Source organism: Pagrus pagrus, assembly GCF_965226575.1.
Source record: "Pagrus pagrus genome assembly, chromosome: 13".
Lineage (NCBI taxonomy): Eukaryota > Metazoa > Chordata > Actinopteri > Spariformes > Sparidae > Pagrus > Pagrus pagrus.
The window spans coordinates 21,904,258-21,925,212 of NC_140197.1; the positions used below are offsets into that span (position 1 = coordinate 21,904,258).

The 20,955-nt window shown below is 40.4% G+C and overlaps 1 long non-coding RNA gene across 1 annotated transcript; it reads left to right on the top strand.

Moving 5' to 3' along the window:
- The first annotated feature begins 10,781 nt into the window (after nt 1-10,781).
- On the top strand, nt 10,782-17,610 carry LOC311268286. The gene is made up of 5 exons (XR_014623957.1): nt 10,782-10,867; nt 11,901-11,972; nt 12,837-13,039; nt 14,054-15,774; nt 17,318-17,610. It is a non-coding gene; the product is annotated as an uncharacterized lncRNA (long non-coding RNA).
- Nucleotides 17,611-20,955: the final 3,345 nt, after the last annotated feature.

Sequence of the window (20,955 nt, forward strand, 5' to 3'; positions counted from 1 at the left end):
TGTCCTGGTCGCCTGCAATGGCAAGAGGCTGAAAAAACAGTCCTTACACACCTTCAAAGACACAAACAAACATAATTATATTGGAGATATACCGCAGGAGGACCCCATTTGACTCTGTGTATTTGTTGTGGTGTTTGGGATTGCAGCAGACAGTCAGTTTTTCATGGTGGCAGGCCTCTCTGTTGGTGCTGTAAAGCACAGCAGTGTGTTCAGCTGTGACTGGGACTCATTAGAGGAGGAGAGTGTCCGTCATGGTGCCTGGCTGTCTGTGTGCTGGTCATCCAGTGGGGGACTGGGAAGAATATGGGCGGTGGAGGAAGGCACAGTGGAGCCTCCCTCCTCATCCAGCTGTCCTTTCCTTTCCCTCCTCTCTTACTCATTTGCCCTGCTGCTCTCTCCTCAGTCCTCGTCTTCCTCCTCTCTTCCATCTCTCAACGGGGGTTCATCTCTTGTGATTTCGCTGAAGCCCATTATCAGTTCCCCACCAACCTCCATCCCCAGCCAGCCTCTCAACAACAACACACAACCACTCGATCAAAGCCCCAAGAGGGCCGGCAGCTTGATTGATGCTTATCAAAGAATCCATTGTTGTTGACCTGCGTTGCCAATCCCAGTCATCATGTGTGCTGCTGTTATTGCAAGTCCCTCATTGTATTGTATTGTGCTGTGTTGTTAGCCGGGTATTGTTTCTGCCCCATCCCAAACAATCTTCAATAATAAAAGATGGTGCCAGATGTGCCAGACAACCACGACAGGTCTAGCTGACATTCCCTCATTTATTCCTGAGTAATGTAGTTTCAAGTCCTCCGTGATGGACTCCGGAGACAGCAGACCTACAAAAGCAACATAAATGGACACACGGGCGTAAAGACATCAGAATCAAAACAGATTGAACATCTTAAAAAAGAAACTAAAAAAACTTACACACAGTGCAGCCTGTAAATACGATTTTGAGGTCAATCATTTTTACATAAAAGTTGCATCTGCTCCATGCAGGAAAATGTGAAATATAATGGGCTCAATTAGAGCAAACGACACAGTCAGACAGGAGACTTGGTGTGGCAGCTAGTCAGCTTACTTCAGGCTTGACGCAGTTCCTCAGTCAGCAGCAAGATTTTTATGTTCATGTGTCGCTGGAAATAAAATAAGGAAGGGGATGAAATGACTGTTATAACAAGGCATGTGTGGTTGACAGTACTGGGAGGTCAACGCTTTTAGTGCTGATAGAGATATAAGTAAAGCCACACAGATATTATATTTTAAGAGTTTCAAATGAAATTGACTTTAAATTTTACATTTACACGTTTTTGAATTCAAATATTTTTTGACAAACAAACCAACAAATTACCTGAAAATGAAAGAAATTGAGTGTCCACTATAATTACATACAAAACTCAGCATGTCATAACAATGTTAAGTCTTAAAAACATGTTTTGAGGTTAACATGCATGCTCAGATTTGTTTTTTCACGTGACGGTCAAAGTCTGCTCAAGCACTGCACACAAGCTATTTTAAGGTGGAATAGTTACATAATGTTGCTTTAAATAGATAAATACATGTAAATTATGTTTGATTTTAATGCAGCAGGAAAAATCTCTTTATTCAACACACCTGCGGTCATATTAACAATCTATTCAGCATTCAACATTGCACCTGTTCCTGCAGGTGTTTTGTTTATCCATCATTTGAGCAGGGGAGCAATTTTATGTTAAATGGCTCGCTATTGTTATTCTTGCCTTCTTTATTCTTGTTGACCTGTTTCAAATATACAGAAACAGTGGGAAGCATTTGAACAGTTTCTGTATATTTGACCTGAATATTAACCATTTGGACATATTAATGTATAGAAATCAAGTAGAAGTCCAAGAAAAAACAAGAATGACGGTCTTTTTAGCAAATCAATTGAGAGATTTTAACTCATGAACGTGGATATAAAGTCCGCAGAGGGTGGACGTTGGGGTGGTGGGATGGCTGACTGATATATTGGACACTTTGACTCTTGCGTACTGGACGCGCATGCATGTTGGTGGCACCACGAACTTGGGAATGAGACTCAGTAATCTACTATCTATCTCCAGAATTGGTTCCTGCAGCCTCACCGAACCTTGTCAAACCAATGTCATATCAGAAAATGCTTTCTGGAGACTATTTACGAACAATGTATTTTATCATTTACTGTAGCTTGTCCACTTCAGTTGGTTTAAGTGTTCATGATCAGAATTTGACCTATGACCTTTAATAACCTCTGCTCTGCTTTCTGTCTCTCCTGTCGCACTGCACTTTATATACACAATATGTAACCGTCCCTTTTATCCTTCTTCCTGTTTGGCTGCTCATAGATTCATCCTTTACATTCTGGTTGTCATTTTATGATTTCCTCCTCCAGAAATCTGTCGTCCCTTCATCCATCCATCTATCCTTCTTCCGTCCATGGGAATATGAGAGTTTGCCTCAGAGCCACAGGTCTCTGTGCAGCTCTCAGACCAGCGGGACAAGTGCTGCGTCAGTGTCAGATCTCCACTCATGTGTGGAGCAGCTCAGACACAAGCTCAATCTATCCCAGTACCCTCATTCTCTCCTTCTCCTTGTTTCTTTTTCTGTTTCTCTCCTCCCCTTCTTCCTCCCGCCCAGTTATCTGCCGTCTTTCCCTCTAAAGGGAAATTACCTCCTCTTCACAGGCCGGGGCTGATATTTCATTTCCAAATCACTGTGGCTCACGGTTGTTTTACCACTCTCCTCTGTTTCACTCTCTCTTTCTACAATGTACTGAGAGACAAACACAACAGAGGGAAGCTGAAACACAATGGGCATGTTGACATATAAGAGGAGGTGGCATCTGAGCGGCTGAGGCCTCCGAGGCGCTCAAATGAGAAAGGACATCGCTCATTTCCAACCTCAAATTGCCTTGCTCTCATCTCTGACCCTCGCTTAACAGCCACACTCAGGCAATTCGACGCCCATTCTCACACATAAAAACAAGTGTGTTTACACAGAAACATGCGTACAAACACGTGTGCTCACACACACACACATGGAAATATGAAATATTATGATATATTCAGGAAATCCTTGTTTTATTATGAGATTGATTTCCTTTAGGTGAATTGCAGTCAGGACCATAGACACGAGCGAATATCAGCAAGCAAATTGTCGCTAGCAAAATGATCTGAATGAATAGTTTAAGTTGGCTAGCTTGCCAAATTACTTATCTCACTCTAACCTTGCTAAGCCATGGTTGGCCAGCTTGCTTTAACGTAGCTACCAGTCAATTGCTTCGTAACATTAGCTGATCAGGTAATTTGTAAAATGTAAGCTAGTTAGTAAATTAACCAAAAGGCCAAGTAAAAAAGGGACATAACAGATAGGAAAGTTATTTTAACACTCTGCTAATGTTTCATGTAGCGACATTATAGCAAGCTAGATGTAACTTAGCTACTCTGCATAGATCTGACTGGTTGCTTCATAAGATTAGCTGATAAAGAAGTTTGCAAATGACCGGCCAATTTATCACCCAGATCCTGGATGAATTAGCCGTCGTCTACTCAAGATGGTATATTGCTACATAACAACGTTAGCTAGCTAAAACCACAATATTACAATACATTTGATACCGTTCGCAGGTGTGTTTTCGCTTTGACTTTGCACTTCTTTGCACTGCAAAATTTCCTGAACCTTGACATAGAAGTCCGCAGGCTGAAGGAGAAAGTTACATCACAATCCATTCAAACATAGCGATTATATATAGACCTACTACTGGCTACCTTTTCCAAACCTGATATAAATGTTAATTTAGCTGCCATAGCCTTGACCAGTTCATGAGTGAGTCAGGCTGAAATCTGTTAACACACAATACAAAAGACTAGGCAGCCATTTGTATCCCGTGCCCTCTGGGTAAGGCCCTGTCTCCATGGCTACAAGATCATGTTGACCAGTTAAAAAGCTGAAAAATAATGGCTACCCGGGAGGCAGAGTGATTGATTGCAGTTTGCCACAAGGGAGAGTCATCCAAATTGTGGATGTCTGTGGGTGCTGTAGAGAGCTCTGGTTGACATTTCACCTCATGGGCAGAGATGAGCAGGTCCTCTACCAGCTTCAGCGATTTCCTTCCCCACATCTACCTTCTGTCAGATTGCCCTGTGGAAACAGCCCTGCTCATATAACTTCATTACTTTTTAATGCAGCCGTAATTACTCCGGCATGTTGTAATTGGACAGAGATATGAGAACAATAAAGGATGTCAGGACACAGAACAGGATTTTAATTGTGGGTTAATGATATTTATTTTGTGTCGTGCTCTTTTTCTTTTCCGCCATGGCTCAGTCGTGTGGGCTAAGTGTTGGATCTCTGGGGAGAGCGAAAGGGTGCTTATTTCTCTGCGGTGAGGCGAGGAGATTTCTCCCCTCTGCTTTTGTCATAGAGAGGCAGCACATTAACCTCGGATCAGATTAAGGGCTGAAACAGAGCCAGGTCGCGCAGTGGCCAAGCGGCCATGCTCCTCTGGGCTCAGATTAGACCTGACCCCTGACCGATGTGTCAGTAACAGATAATGAGCTTAGCTTTATCAGACCCATTTGTCTCCCGGAGGGTCTACACAGCAGCCTCACCCTGCTACATCGGGCGTGTGTAAACTCTGGGAGCGGTACAGGGGTTAATACTCAGATAAGAATCATGTTACTTTATCAGCTCTCACTGGAGGCTCTTCAGCTGAGAGCTGCTCTGGAAAAAAAACAGCTATTACTATACCCGGGGGGCAGATACTGTGTGAAGATGCACTTAGGAACGATAGGAACACTATTCATAAAGTGATAATTTTGTCTCTTACAATTACAGCCATTCATTTGTTACATGTGACATGTCAAATTGCCCTGAGTGGATTTCATTGAAATGTAGAGAAATATTGCGTCTCATCGCTGCAAAGCCACATTTTCATAAACTACAAATTTAATCATCACTTGCCTGTTTATTTGAATTTTTATTTTTTTTTAGGTTTCATGTGATCTGACTCGCTTACACTTTTTCCCACTGCTGTGTAGTGGCATTTTCAAAATGATATTGATCGGCCCAGGAGGGGCGCTATAATTACAGATCAAAACAAGGTGACGTATTTGTTACTGACTGGCCCACAGGGAGATGGCCTCATTCTTAGGGAACATGTTTGTTTTGTCTTGTACTTGTTTTAGATGTCCGTGGTTATTGGTAACCCAGCTGGCACCGGACGTCAATAGACGTTGGTCTTTGGTTGGATTCAAGTCATGACGTCAGGTGACCAAAAACCAACGTCCATTTAATGTCTACTTTCAACATCTTTTGACATAGGTATATGGACGTCAAGTGACGTTAATATTTTGTTGTTGGGTCTGTTGGGTGTTACATGACTGATATCCAACGTCGGAACAATGTCTGGTGCCAACGTCATTTTGACATATGATTCTGACATTTATGCTGACCAAAAACCAACGTCCATTTAACGTCTACTTTCAACATCTTTTGACATAAGAATATGGACGTCAAGTGACGTTAATATTTTGTTGTTGGGTCTGTTGGGTGTTACATGACTGATATCCAACGTCGGAACAATGTCTGGTGCCAATGTCATTTTGACATATAATTCTGACATTTATGCTGACCAAAAACCAACGTCCATTTAACGTCTACTTTCAACATCTTTTGACATAGGAATATTGATGTCAAGTGACGTTAATATTTTGTTGTTTTTATGTTGTGGTGTTAGGCAACCAAAACCCAACGTGTGTCAGACGTCTTGTACTAACACAACTTTGACGTTGAATAATGACCTTTTTGATGACTAAATTCTAACGTCTGGACAACATCTATCAAGAACGTTAGTTTGACATAAGATATAGTCGTCTAATGACATTGAAATTTGGTTGGTTTAAAGTTTGGGTGTTACTTAACTGATATCCAACGTCGGAACAATGTCTGGTGCCAACGTCATTCTGACATATGATTCTGACCTTTATGGTGACCAAAAACCAATGTCCATTTAACGTCTACTTTCAACATCTTTTGACATAGGAATATGGACGTCAAGTGACGTTAATATTTTGTTGTTGGGTCTGTTGGGTGTTACATGACTGATATCCAACGTCGGACCAATGTCTGGTGCCAACGTCATTTTGACATATGATTCTGACATTTATGCTGACCAAAAACCAACGTCCGTTTAACGTCTACTTTCAACATCTTTTGACATAGGAATATGGACGTCAAGTGACGTTAATATTTTGTTGTTGGGTCTGTTGGGTGTTACATGACTGATATCCAACGTCGGAACAATGTCTGGTGCCAACGTCATTTTGACGTATGATTCTGACATTTATGCTGACCAAAAACCAACGTCCATTTAACGTCTACTTTCAACATCTTTTGACATAGGAATATGGACGTCAAGTGACGTTAATATTTTGTTGTTGGGTCTGTTGGGTGTTACATGACTGATATCCAACGTCGGAACAGTGTCTGGTGCCAACGTCATTTTGACATATGATTCTGACATTTATGCTGACCAAAAACCAATGTCCATTTAACGTCTACTTTCAACATCTTTTGACATAGGAATATGGACGTCAAGTGACGTTAATATTTTGTTGTTGGGTCTGTTGGGTGTTACATGACTGATATCCAACGTCGGAACAATGTCTGGTGCCAACGTCATTTTGACATATGATTCTGACATTTATGCTGACCAAAAACCAACGTCCATTTAACGTCTACTTTCAACATCTTTTGACATAGGAATATTGATGTCAAGTGACATTAATATTTTGTTGTTTTTATGTTGTGGTGTTAGGCAACCAAAACCCAACGTGTGTCAGACGTCTTGTACTAACACAACTTTGACGTTGAATAATGACCTTTTTGAGGACTAAATTCTAACGTCTGGACAACATCTATCAAGAACGTTAGTTTGACATAAGATATAGTCGTCTAATGACGTTGAAATTTGGTTGGTTTAAAGTTTGGGTGTTACATGACTGATATCCAATGTCGGAACAATGTCTGGTGCCAACGTCATTTTGACATATGATTCTGACCTTTATGGTGACCAAAAACCAATGTCCATTTAACGTCTACTTTCAACATCTTTTGACATAGGAATATGGACGTCAAGTGACGTTAATATTTTGTTGTTGGGTCTGTTGGGTGTTACATGACTGATATCCAACGTCGGAACAATGTCTGGTGCCAACGTCATTTTGAATATTTTGTTGTTTTTATATTGTGGTGTTAGGCAACCAAAACCCAACGTGTGTCAGACGTCTTGTACTAACACAACTTTGACGTTGAATAATGACCTTTTTGATGACTAAATTCTAACGTCTGGACAACATCTATCAAGAACGTTAGTTTGACATACGATATAGTCGTCTAATGACGTTGAAATTTGGTTGGTTTAAAGTTTGGGTGTTACATAACTGATTTTCAACGTCGGACCAATGTCTGGTGCCAACGTCATTTTGACATATGATTCTGACATTTATGGTGACCAAAAACCAACGTCCATTTAACGTCTACTTTAAACATCTTTTGGCATAGGAATATGGACGTCAAGTGACGTTAATATTTTGTTGTTTTTATATTGTGGTGTTAGGCAACCAAAACCCAACGTGGGTCAGACGTCTTGTACTAACACAACTTTGACGTTGAATAATGACCTTTTTGATGACTAAATTCTAACTTCTGGACAACATCTATCAAGAACGTTAGTTTGACATAAGATATAGTCGTCTAATGACGTCGAAATTTGGTCGGTTTAAAGTTTGGGTGTTACATAACTGATTTTCAACGTCGGACCAATGTCTGGTGCCAACGTCATTTTGACATATGATTCTGACATTTATGGTGACCCAAAACCAATGTCCTTTTAACGTCTACTTTCAACATCTTTTGACATAGGAATATTGATGTCAAGTGACGTTAATATTTTGTTGTTTTTATGTTGTGGTGTTAGGCAACCAAAACCCAACGTGTGTCAGACGTCTTGTACTAACACAACTTTGACGTTGAATAATGACCTTTTTGATGACTAAATTCTAACATCTGGACACCATCTATCAAGAACATTAGTTTGACACAAGATATAGTCGTCTAATGATGTTGAAATTTGGTTGGTTTAAAGTTTGGGTGTTACATGACTGATATCCAACGTCGGACCAATGTCTGGTGCCAACGTCATTTTGACATATGATTCTGACATTTATGCTGACCAAAAACCAACATCCATTTAACGTCTACTTTCAACATCTTTTGACATAGGAATATTGATGTGAAGTGATGTTTATATTTTGTTGTTTTTATGTTGTTGTGTTAGGCAACCAAAACCCAACGTGTGTCAGACGTCTTGTATTAACACAACTTTGACATTTAATAATGACCTTTTTGATGACTAAATTCTAACGTCTGGGCAACATCTATCAAGAACGTTAGTTTGACATAAGATATAGTCGTCTAATGACATTGAAATTTGGTTGGTTTAAAGTTTGGGTGTTACTAAACTGATATCCAACGTCGGAACAATGTCTAGTGCCAACGTCATTTTGACATATGATTCTGATCTTTATGGTGACCAAAAACCAATGTCCATTTAACGTCTACTTTCAACATCTTTTGACATAGGAATATGGACGTCAAGTGACGTTAATATTTTGTTGTTTTTATATTGTGGTGTTAGGCAACCAAAACCCAACGTGTGTCAGACGTCTTGTACTAACACAACTTTGACGTTGAATAATGACCTTTTTGATGACTAAATTCTAATGTCTGGACAACATCTATCAAGAACGTTAGTTTGACATAAGATATAGACATCTAATGACGTTGAAGTTTTGTTGGTTTTAAGTTTGGGTGGTACATAACTAATATCTAACGTCTGATGCCAATGTCATTTTGACATATGATTCTGACATTTATGGTGACCAAAACCCAACGTCTTTTCAACGGCATAATTTAAACGTTTACAGAACGTGATATTCTGACATCCTTTGACATAAAAATGTTGTCGCTTTTAAGTTGTGGTGATAAGTAAATAAAATCCAATGTCTTGCAAACATCTAAAACTAACATCAGTGTGGCATAGAAAACTTCAACTTTAACGTCATAATGACAACATCGAAACAATGTAATATTCTAACATTGTTTGTTTGACGATATTTTGTTGGTTTTAAGTTAGGGTTAAGTAGCTAACTAATATATAACGTCATAATAATGTCTGATGCCAATTTTGACATAATAACATTTATGGTGACCTTTTTGTAATGTCTGTTAAACGTTTAATATTAACAAGCTTATAATTCTGACATTGAGATTTTGTTGGTTTTAAGTTGTGGTGATAAGTAGGCCTAATTAAAATCGAACCTCATCCACACGTCTTTCACTCTGATATAGAATGATGACCGAAACGTTAAAAGTCATAATGTTAATCGTTAATTGTTGGATGTTGATGTTTTAGATGTATCGTGCTAACATAATATCGACGTACAATAATATAATTTTATGTTGACCAAAGAAAGTCAGTGTCAGTAGCGGATCAGCGTCAGTAGTGGATCTGACCATGCATGTCTGGGGATGTGTTTTATGAGCTAAATATTTTCAAAACCCTTGATGTGAAAATGTATCTGGGATGATGCATTTTAACATCAAGCAAGAGAATCTCTTTAAAGTGTATCTCCATCTACAATTTACACTGTCGGCCTGTTTTGCTTGACACAAACTGTGAACTACATTTCCTGTTCATAACTGACCTATAACCAGTGTTACCAGAATGAGTTTAGAAAAAGAATTTTTCAGTCACATTCAAAATAAAATTATCCAACTAAAATACAGTCTGATAGCTCTGCTGTGTTTTGGTGATCACTATGTGTGGTATTGGGCCTATGCATTGCATCTTTACAAGCACCTTCAGTTCAAACTGCATATCACCATTCACAGAGCCCTGCATGAGGAGATGAGCTTGTAAAACTGTATGGACTGTCATGGAGATATTGTGGATCTCACTTCAACCCTGGTGCAGCTGTTATGGGATAGGGTTAAATGGGACTGTTTTATTTTAAAAAATAAAAAAATAATCTAGCTACCGCCAGGCCAAGCTCAGGCTCCAGCAGCAGCCAGCTACCAGCTACACCTCAAGCTTCAGCAGCAGCAGCTACTGTACCAATAGGCTAAACTCAGGCTTCAGCAGCAGCAGCTACCGCTAGGCTAAACTAGGCTTGAGCATTAGTACCACCAGGCCAAGTTGGCTCCAGCAGCAGCCAGCTTCCATCAGGCCAGGCCAAGGCTGCAGTGCTAGTACAGGAATTCGGGATGCCTCGGGCATGAACTCTTTGTGTTGATTGATGATTACAGTCACATGATTCTAAACACATCACTGTTTGATCCATTTGATTTGAATCACAAATAGTGCTGTCATGATTCAAATTTTGATTCTGATGTTCTTTGCATCAAACTGTCGCAATGCTATAGTAGGTATTTTTTTGTTTTCTAGTACAGCTGTAACCATTATTGAATTACAATATTATTTTCTGTTTATGTATTTTTCATCACAGTAATTTCCATGACATTCACAAAATATTGCTCTAGGCCACCATGAACTGTGGGACATATTATCATTATTATTATTATTATTATTATTATTATTATTTATTCATCAACTTTCACCAAAAAACCCATTCAAATGTAACAGACAAAACCACAAAAACATAAAAAAAAACAAGATTGAGTCGGCAACCCAGGGAACGCCCACAAAAACGTCACTTCCGGCGTAAGCGACGTGGGGGGGGGGGGGTCATAAAGCGCGGAGACGGCAAGACAACATCAGAGGAGACTGCCTGCCATCGGGTAATTACCACAGGTAAGTGTCTTCTAAATGTTGAGCATGTATGCGTGGGTGAATGTAATGACAGTTTGCTGTTTTTGTCAATTCATCATGCAAGTGCGGGAACAAAGTCTGGAGGTTTGTTCATTGTCGTTTGTAAACTAAAACATTCAAACTGAGCCCCTTCTCTCGGGCTCAACTGCAGCCTCCTGCCAGCAGCAGTTCTCAGGAGTGAAAAAGAAAAAATACAGCACAAGTGAGGCTCTGTAGCCGCGGACCGATACCCGGCCGCCACCAAGAACAGAAGCCTCGAAGAGTAACGTTAGGGTAGTTAGCGTCGAGTGAGCTGGTTTTAGCGGTGGCGGCTAGCATCCGCCGCTAGCATTAGCTTCCCAGCTCACAACAGCCATCTTACGTTACTCGTTACCACCGGGCTACCGTTGCTCGTGACGGACGGCGCGTCGTTAGACCTGGGCCCGGATGTTTTGGGAATAGCCCCGGATCTCTGTGCCTTTTTTAAAAAAAAGAAAAAATCAAATGTAATCGCCTAATGATGAAAATAGCCCCAGAGGTTTTTATGTGGTTGCATTATTCAGGGATGGAAATTAGCACCCGCCACCCCCCAAATACGGCTGAATTTGTGTGCTGGCTGGTGAATTGAATCAGTTTACCAGCCACTGTGGCGAGTTCAGTCCAGTCAGGTCTGATCCAATTATTCTTAATGATCGATCTTGGTGAAGGCATAACAGTGCGCTTTCCACAACCCTGGAGTTAGATCCGGTCAAATTATGTTTCTGATTGGACCAAAGTGTCAGTTCAGAAGGGCCGGAATTAAACATTACTAGAACGGCCGTAAGCGGTCATTTAGACCGCTAGATTTAAACTCTATAATCTCGCATGTAAATACCCAACCGCGTGATGATTGAATTCATTGTGTCACTGTTTTTTTTACACTGTTTAATATTTTCCTGAAATTGAAATTGATTGAAGTGAATGACAGATTAAACAGTAATGAAAATAATTGCAGCTCCTAACAACAGAATCATTTTGTTTTTGTTTCTTGAATTAGGTGATCTTGACGGTGCAGTAAGTGACAGTGAGCCGGAAGTTGAAGATGGCGAAGGTTCCAACTTAAGTGAAGGTTGGTTGTATTTGTTTTGTCCTCTTCTGTAATGAGTACTTGTGATGAGGTCAGAGGATATGAAAACATTTGCACAAATGTGACAAATAACATGTCTTTTAGAGATGCAGTGATACATAGTTTAAGTGAGGAAACAATATCGAGGGAACAATGTACAGTTTAAAACTGGGCTGTTAAACTGCCCGTGTGGGTATTGAAAGCTTCAGTAGGTAGCAAGTATTCAGTCATGTTTGCTGGAACTGTCACTTTATTCTGATAGTTGGACATTAAAAGAATAGTTCACTCTAGAACGAAATTCAGTCATTATCGACTCCCCCTCATGCTGATGAGAACTCCGGTGTAGTTTCTTATTCCTCAAAGTGCAGCTGGAGACCCGCGGGGGTACCCTCCGACGGAATAATCCATATAACGAGTGTCAATTGTGGCCGAGAGGAAAAGGTCCATAAAACTACACAAAAACTTTTGTAATATTCCTCCATACTGCTTGTCCGCTGCAATCCAAGTGTCCTGAAGTAGCCACATCCAGAGTTTACTCGAAACGACCTCATTCAGTACATTTTTCTAGCCTAAACAGTCACTATGCTATATCTGCCTGGAGGCATGCTCCGCATTCACGCGAGTCTCCCTCACAGCGTTTGCACTACGGAAGCCGTGCCGGACAAGATGAACGAGACTCGCGATAGATACACACCGGTATTTACTTCCTGCTTTGAGCGCCCGAGCGACACACGAACACAAGAGGGATCTGCCTGCACTAGTGATTTTAAACTTTGACACTCACAGCAGGATGTAATATTGCGTGTAATATATTGTTCATCTTCATTGTCTTTGCTTAAAAAAAAAAAAGATCTTTTTTTTTTACAGAGCTAGAGCTTCCTGCTCCTCCAAGGAAGCTGCAACGTGTTCAAGAGAGGGAGTCTTAGGCGTACTTGTCATCGTTGTCAACACCATCAAGTCAATCTATCTCTCCAATCCTAGAAGTCACTCCAGTCTCAAGGAAAAGGATCTTTCCAGAGGATTGCAATCCCCGCCCTCTTCCACACCTCAGGCTACCAGGCCAAAAAAAGGTTCTTCAGGACTTAATTCACTTACATAAATATTCTGCCCTAACAGGATAGGGACCCATACACAGTGGTATGCTACTATACTAATGTTATAGATTCACAATTAAAAGTAGTGTACCTATTTTAAACTCAGAAAAAGAAACGCTCAGTTGAATGGTTGTGAGGATTAAAATAGATGTCACCAAGTTGGCTATGCTGCTGCACAAAACTTTGTTGGCTATAACTGGTCCGGTATTGGCCCAATTGTCAAAATATTTACATCAGTACAAATCTACAAAACATACAATGGCAGACAGCGACCATTGCAGTTAACTGGTGGAAGAACTAGCTAAAAAAAATTAAAAACAGATTCATGGGAGTGTGATGGGAGAGGAATGAAAATCCACTCCCGTCTCTCCCTGTAGTTTGCGGGACTATATTTTTGTAATGTTGCAGAATTACACTGCAGGTTGTTGCTACAGGAAAGGAGCTGATGGACCAGATTCGGTGGATATATTGAAGTTTTACTTAAAGGAGCCGTATGTAAGACTGTGGCCAAAACTGTTTTTGCCCCTCGCCCCCAGACGCAAGGTTGCCAGACAGCGACATGCTAACCTCTGCTCTGCACACTCACACAGTCGGTCTTAAAGTAATAATAATAATAATACATTTTATTTATGGCGCCTTTCAGGGCACTCAAGGTCGCCTTACACAACATATAAACAGTCATTTAAAAAAGCAAAGGACACATATAAGTGCAATAAAAACAAAATAAAATCAGAAAACTGCAAGGTGGAAGACAACTTAAAGTGAGTATGAGAGTTTGAAGAGGTAGGGGGGGGGCAGAGCGGCTGAAGGCTCTGGACCCCATGGTGGACAGACGGGCAGAGGGCACAGTGAGGCTGATGGAGGAGGCTGATCTGAGTGCCCGGGAGGGAATGTTGATGTGGAGGAGGTCAGAGAGGTATGGGGGGGCGAGGTTGTGGATGGCCTTAAAAGTGTGAAGCAGGATTTTAAAGTCTATGCGAAATTTGACAGGAAGCCAGTGGAGTTGTTGAAGAACGGGCGTGATATGATTGATGGAAGGAGTTCTGGAGACAATACGAGCAGCTGAATTCTGGACCAGTTGGAGCTTACGGATGGACTTGTGGGGGAGACCAAAGAGGAGGGAGTTACAGTAGTCTAAGATAAGTATAAGTAAGATAATCATGTCTCTCTAAAACATGTTAGACTGCATTAGTTACTACCTGCAGTCAGAGGGATGAAGCAGCAGTAGGCTACATCTACATCTGTGATCTGCAGGTTATTGTTTCACATCACCACTTGGACACTACGCCCCGTATGTGTGTCTGTATAATCAAACGGTGTCTTTATTTTTGCCAAGCTTCTCAAGTTTTACTCTTTCAAATAATCAACCATCTACAGAACTTTTCAGTACGCTATTTTTCTACTTCTTCTCATCATTATTATTATTATTATTATTATTATTATTATTATTATTTAAAGTGAGCCTCTTATCGTTGAACAGAAAAATACATCATACAAGCAGCAACTTTTGCAGCCTTGTCAGTCTGCATTGAGCTACAATCCGGCAACATTCATGACTCTGTACAGTCAAACTAACCAAAAACTTCTTATTGATCATCATTATAAAGTTTCAGGGCGTTCCTGTAACCATGGTAACTCACGGTGCCAGAGAAGAGGGAGAGACGCTGAATGAAGCCGTTTACACAGATACACTGCAGACAAAGTCCAGACTATAGTTGTTATTTCACACATGTAGCACACAACAGGAGACTCTCCGTGTCAGATGAGTTCTCACGTGCTGACTAAACTCTGTTGATAACGTAGCAGCGCGACAAGTCCTTGCTAGCTAAGCAGCTAAACTTTAGCGCCGCTCCGTGTTGAGATCCCGCCCTGTGTGGGTCACTGCACTGTCATTGGTCAGGCGCACACACGCTGTTAACGATACCATTGGCTGTAGAGTGTGACAATCTGTCAATAAACATCAGCCAACAGTTCTCCTACGATCTACGTTGATCTCACAAGTCGCCTCTATGAAGTTTGAATGAAGGAAATCCGTCGTAGCGACGGAGAACTTTAATCCATGCCAGAGACAGGCGACCTGACCGGGCTGGACTCGTCTCATGAACCGTTACACACGTTCACCATCACTTTATTAACAATCAGCTCCATTTCACCTCATTTCCTCCCTCTTTTCCAACTTTAACTTTGTACTTCTTTCGCTTTGGCTTCACAACAGAAGGTGGCCTGTCAGACGGCAGAGAGACAAGCTGCTTATTTCTACCGTGTGATATCAAGGAAATGAGCATAATAACCGATAATGGAACTCGATCTTAAATCGCAATCTCAATTGAAAATAAATAAATAATTTTATCTCCCAGCTGTAGCTGCAGCTCAGTGGTCCCAGTCAAATGCGAATATTCTCGCTGTTTATAGATCAGTATTTCAAATTAATATGATTAGTCTCTGGTGACATTGAGTGATTTTATGATAACTTGCTGTACATTTCTTATACAGCTCCTTTAACTGCAAAAGTAATTTACCTTGGAAATTATTTGTCTTAAGTTTAGTCTGAAAAATGGCTTAACTATTACATTTTCTTTGATTCTTGTAGCTTCCCAGAAAACTCGGCCCACTGTAGAAGACCAGAGGGGTCAATCTTCTGTCTCTCTCAAGAGGACCATCAACCACTCCAGTACAGAAAAAAAACTCCCCGTACCCAATGCCAGAAGCAAGTAAGTATATAGTATAAAACATATAGAGGAACTGCTTATTGATGTGTTAAAAGGAAAAAAAGGCAAAAGTAGTTATTTTGCAATATCAGATCTTTGAAATTAAATTGTACGTTAAAGACTGAGGAAGCCAAAAATAAATATGTTCTAAGTTTAAAAATACCACAGGAAAACATTATTAACCACAATGTCAAATTTGAAGGACTAAAAAATTATGCATCAAAGTTGTCAATAAATGAGCAGCATTCTCTGCCTCAGGATGCTGGGGGTATGTCCGCAGCAGGCAAAGAAACCACGCCCCCCAAAAACCAACATGCACTATGTTGATGTCCTTTACAAGTAGGCTAACCGCAACGTTTCACCATTATGTAATTTGTTCAAGTTCAAGGTTGGCAGGTCTGTGCTGGTCTCATTGATGAAATGTAAGAATTGTGGCAGTCGCATTAGTTTGTTTGAATTAAAAGTGAAGCTTCATGTGTGTATTGGACAGAAGAGCAGCGCTGCCTGGGGGCTCTGTAGTCTACCTACATAAATCACCACATTTACATCAATAAATGTTTTACAATGAACCGATCCATCTGCATTCAATTTTATTAAGTTAACATGGTTTTGAATACAGGATTTGTGGCAAAAGTTTGTCATGTCTGCTTATGTGAAAGCCAACGGAGACTACTGATGACCTATGTGATTGTTGAAGGGGTGTCCCAATTTGTAGGGGTTGACTTTCAACCCCTACCCCTTGTAGCTCTGTTTCAAGGGGCAAGGGTTAAAGGATAACTACCGTTTTTTACAACCTGGACCTTATTTCTAGCAAAATATATGGTCATTTACTCACCCAGATAACTTTGGTGTCATTTGGCGTTGTTCAGACGAAATTAGATCCAGTGTAGCGCCGGTATATCCATATAATGCGAGTGACGGCGTACCGAAGTGCAGCCTCTATGAGCATTATCTTCCACGAAACTAGTTCATTTCACCAATATTTTGTTACGATACGCTAGTGCTATTCCCCTCTGAGTCCGGGCTCGTCTATTGTCGACATCCGGGGTCTGTAGGTTGACCTACTACCTCTGACCTGGAAGATGTCGTCTCTGAGCTGCGCGCGCACCCAAGACAGCCCGGCTTGTTTACCTGTAGCTGCTACTGCTAGTTTGACCCCGGATGTTGATGACGGACGATCCCGGACTCAGAGGGGAATGGCGCTAGCGTATCATGACAAAATATTAGTGAAATGAACTAGTTTCGTGGCAGATAATGCGTTATATAAAGGCTGTGTGTCGGTGCCCTGTCTTTTGCATTATATGGATATATCGGCGCTACGCTGGATCTAATTTCGTCTGAACGACTTCAAATGACACCAAAGTTATCTGGGTGAGTAAATGACCATATATTTTGCTAGAAATAAGGTCCAGGTTGTAAAAAACGGTAGTTATCCTTTTAAGGGCTAGGGGTAGGGGCAGGGATGAAAATAAGAATTGGAATTCAGCCTTACTCTTACTGTTGCCTTACTTGTCCTGTACTCTGAAGTTTCAAATATTTCTTACAGAGTGTCCTGAAGACTCCAAGAAGGGAGGAGGAAACGGAGGCGAAGATTTCCGAGGCTGTTGCCTTCTGCCTTAAATATGCCCCAGACAGGGTGGGCGGAGGTGGCAGGAAAAGCCAGATGCAGCAGTGACTGTTATTCTACTTCCACCTCTGTGCACTGTCCTGTTGTTGTTGTTGTTGTTGTTTTTAAATGTTGAAACTGGTTTTCCCTAAATGTTAAATGTGTTAAAATTTTGTTTAAATGTTAAAATTTTAAACATTCTTAAATGTTTTATTAAAAAGCCTTTTTGTGAACCAGTTTGTTATTTACCCATACAGCTAAACAGTGTCTTAAATGAATACTTACCAACAAAAGTTCAAACATCAAACTCCAATATTGGTTTGACATCAAAATATAATGTATGTTGGAGTTTTGTCGAAAAAAGGGATGACGTCAAATCCCAATGTCGTTTAGACTTAAAATTCACATGTTGGGTGGATGTTATATTGTAATTAAAAAGAGTTGACGTCTAAACCCAATATTGATTTGATATCAAAATCCAGCGATGGATAGATGTTATATTTTAGTTGAAAATGAAAATCTGGTCGACGTCAAAACCCAACGTTGATTAGATATCCAAGTCCAACGTTGGATAGATGTTATATTTTAGTTGAAAATGAAAATCTGGTCGACGTCAAAACCCAACGTTGATTAGATATCCAAGTCCAACGTTGGATAGAGGTTATATTTTAGTTGAAAATGAAAATCTGGTCGACGTCAAAACCCAACGTTGATTAGATATCCAAGTCCAGCGATGGATAGATGTTATATTTTTGTTGAAAATGCAAGTCAGGTAGGCGTCTAGATCCAACATTGATTTGATATCAAAATCCAATGTTGGATAGAGGTTATATTTTAGTTGAAAATGAAAATCTGGTCGACGTCAAAACCCAACGTTGATTAGATATCCAAGTCCAACGTTGGATAGAGGTTATATTTTAGTTGAAAATGAAAATCTGGTCGACGTCAAAACCCAACGTTGATTAGATATCCAAGTCCAACGTTGGATAGATGTTATATTTTAGTTGAAAATGAAAATCTGGTCGACGTCAAAACCCAACGTTGATTAGATATGCAAGTCCAACGTTGGATAGATGTTATATTTTAGTTGAAAATGAAAATCGGGTTAACGTCTAAAGCCAACGTTGATTTGATATCCAAGTCCAACGTTGGATAGATGTTATATTTTAGTTGAAAATGAAAATTGGGTTTACGTCTAAAGCCAACGTTGATTTGATATCCAAGTCCAACGTTGGATAGATGTTATATTTTAGTTGAAAATGAAAATCGGGTTTACGTCTAAACCCAACGATGATTTGATATCCAAGTCCAACGTTGGATAGATGTTATATTTTAGTTGAAAATGAAAATCGGGTTAACGTCTAAACCCAACGATGATTAGATATCCAAGTCCAACGTTGGATAGATGTTATATTTTAGTTGAAAATGAAAATCGGGTTTACGTCTAAACCCGACGTTGATTTAATATAAAAATGTAACATCTGCCCAACGTTGGATTTTGATATCAGATCAACGTTAAGTTTAGACGTTAACCCGATTTTCATTCTCAACTAAATACCAACGTCTATTCAACGTAAGAGGGCAACGTCTATATGACGTCTAGCTGACGTCTGGTGCCAGCTGGGAAGCCAGTAAAGTGGGGTAATGAAAGGGGTTTGCACACAGCAATTAATTATGAATGCCATTTAGTCTAATTACAGCCATAATGACAGAGATTTTGGGAACAAAGACTAACTGATGCTAAACTGAAGGTTGAAACTCGGCCGCAGTCAATCCTACAGCCATTTTTTTCATCACCATAAAAAGCCACATCAATAACTTGTTACCTTATAAAGGATTTGCAGCCAGATTGTACGCCTGCAACAATGGGCAGAAGGATTGACAAAAGGAAAAACGACGAGCAGAGAAGAGGCGCTAGGGGAGGTTCACATCCTAATCAATAATTCTGCTTCGTCCACCTGTGGTTTGCATATGTTGTTGATGAGCAGGGGATTATCAGGCAAAGAGCGAAGAGATGAGATGATGAGTGAAGCTGCTAGATTAATATCCTGCCACGGCAGCCCAGGGAGAGATTAATTTCCTCTTTACCACCATTTAAAAAGAGATGCATGCGTCAGGGCCGGCGGTTGCTTTAATGGAGAGTAAGAGAGCGATCTGTTCTGCTGTGTGCCGCAGGGTTGATGGGTAAGACAATAGATGCCATTGGTCTGGTAGTGAACTTAGAGCAAGTCCACCTAAGCGCCTTTTGCCCTCTGTGTGTGTGTGTGTGTGCGAGAGAGAAAAGGTGTGATTGATTGGATCTCTGAGTGCTTGTGCCACTGGGAAGCAAAAGAAAGAACCTGAGAGTGTGCAGGCATGTGTGGAGATTGAAATGTGTGCGAGAGTCGGTGTGTGGCGTGACACGCTTCTTGAGATTTAATTCGATTGAATGAGAGCGCTGTCACTGTAACCAATGAGTAAGATGATCTTACTCCAATTTCTGCAATATAAGGCTGATGAAAATGATGGCGTTTTTAGATGTTATGCTCCACGTCGTGTAATATTTGGTGGAATTAGAGCAGAGGAGTCTGACTTTACAGGGAAGCTAATTGGAAATGTAGGAAATGGAGAACTAATTGGACAGTATGAAGGGTCTGTTCATGCATCTATTTTAGACGATGAGTAAATCTGCAAATCCAACGAATCGATCCATCCCTCATTAGAGATGACGGCTTGGAATTCGCTATAATGGGAGATTTATTACCAAAGTAGAGCGCATACCTCCACCAAGTCCCAGCAGCCTCTTTAATTCAATCAGGCCTGATCCAGTAAAACATATTTAAATCTGCTGGATCTGGATTTTTATTTAGATCTGCAACAAATAAAGCTCACTCATGGATACCAGCCACCTAAATAGACTCATTTTTCATCAAGATCCATACATCATTTCCTGAGGAAATGCCGCCCTATCTCGCAATGTTAAAGAAAGTCATACAAACTTTCTGGATCTATCCCTTTATCCGGAGCCGCACCAAAAGTTAATGGGGTCTATTCTAGGCCGAGACCAATCCATTATCCAAGTTTCGGGTAAATCCGTTGAGCAGTTTTTGTGTAATCCTGGTGACAAACAAACAAATGGACACAGGCGAAAACATAACCTCATTGGTGGAGGTAAAAAGGACACCACATATGCAGCTTATAAACATTTAATACTTGGTTTATAACACATTATAATATAGCTGTACGCAGAAATAAGTGTTTAATAGTATCAATCAACAACTAACACCTCGTTTTGGCACCAATAAGGAGGCTTGTGTATGAAGAGATAATTAAAAGCTGCTGTAAGTGTTGTTTCCTTATTAAAATGAGTGCATGTGTGTGAGTAGTAAAGTGTTGAAATAATAGTAACAGTCCCATTTTTCTGTAGCACACAAATCTGGAATCTGACGTTTCTTGTGTTTATCAGTGCATTAATACGACAACAGCAGGTCCTAATCTCTGCCTGGATTTTTGCTTCACACTTGGGTTACATACAGTGCCTTACTTTTCCAAGCTAAGGCTCGCTCCACTGGTTATCACATTGCGGTCGTCTCGAGTGT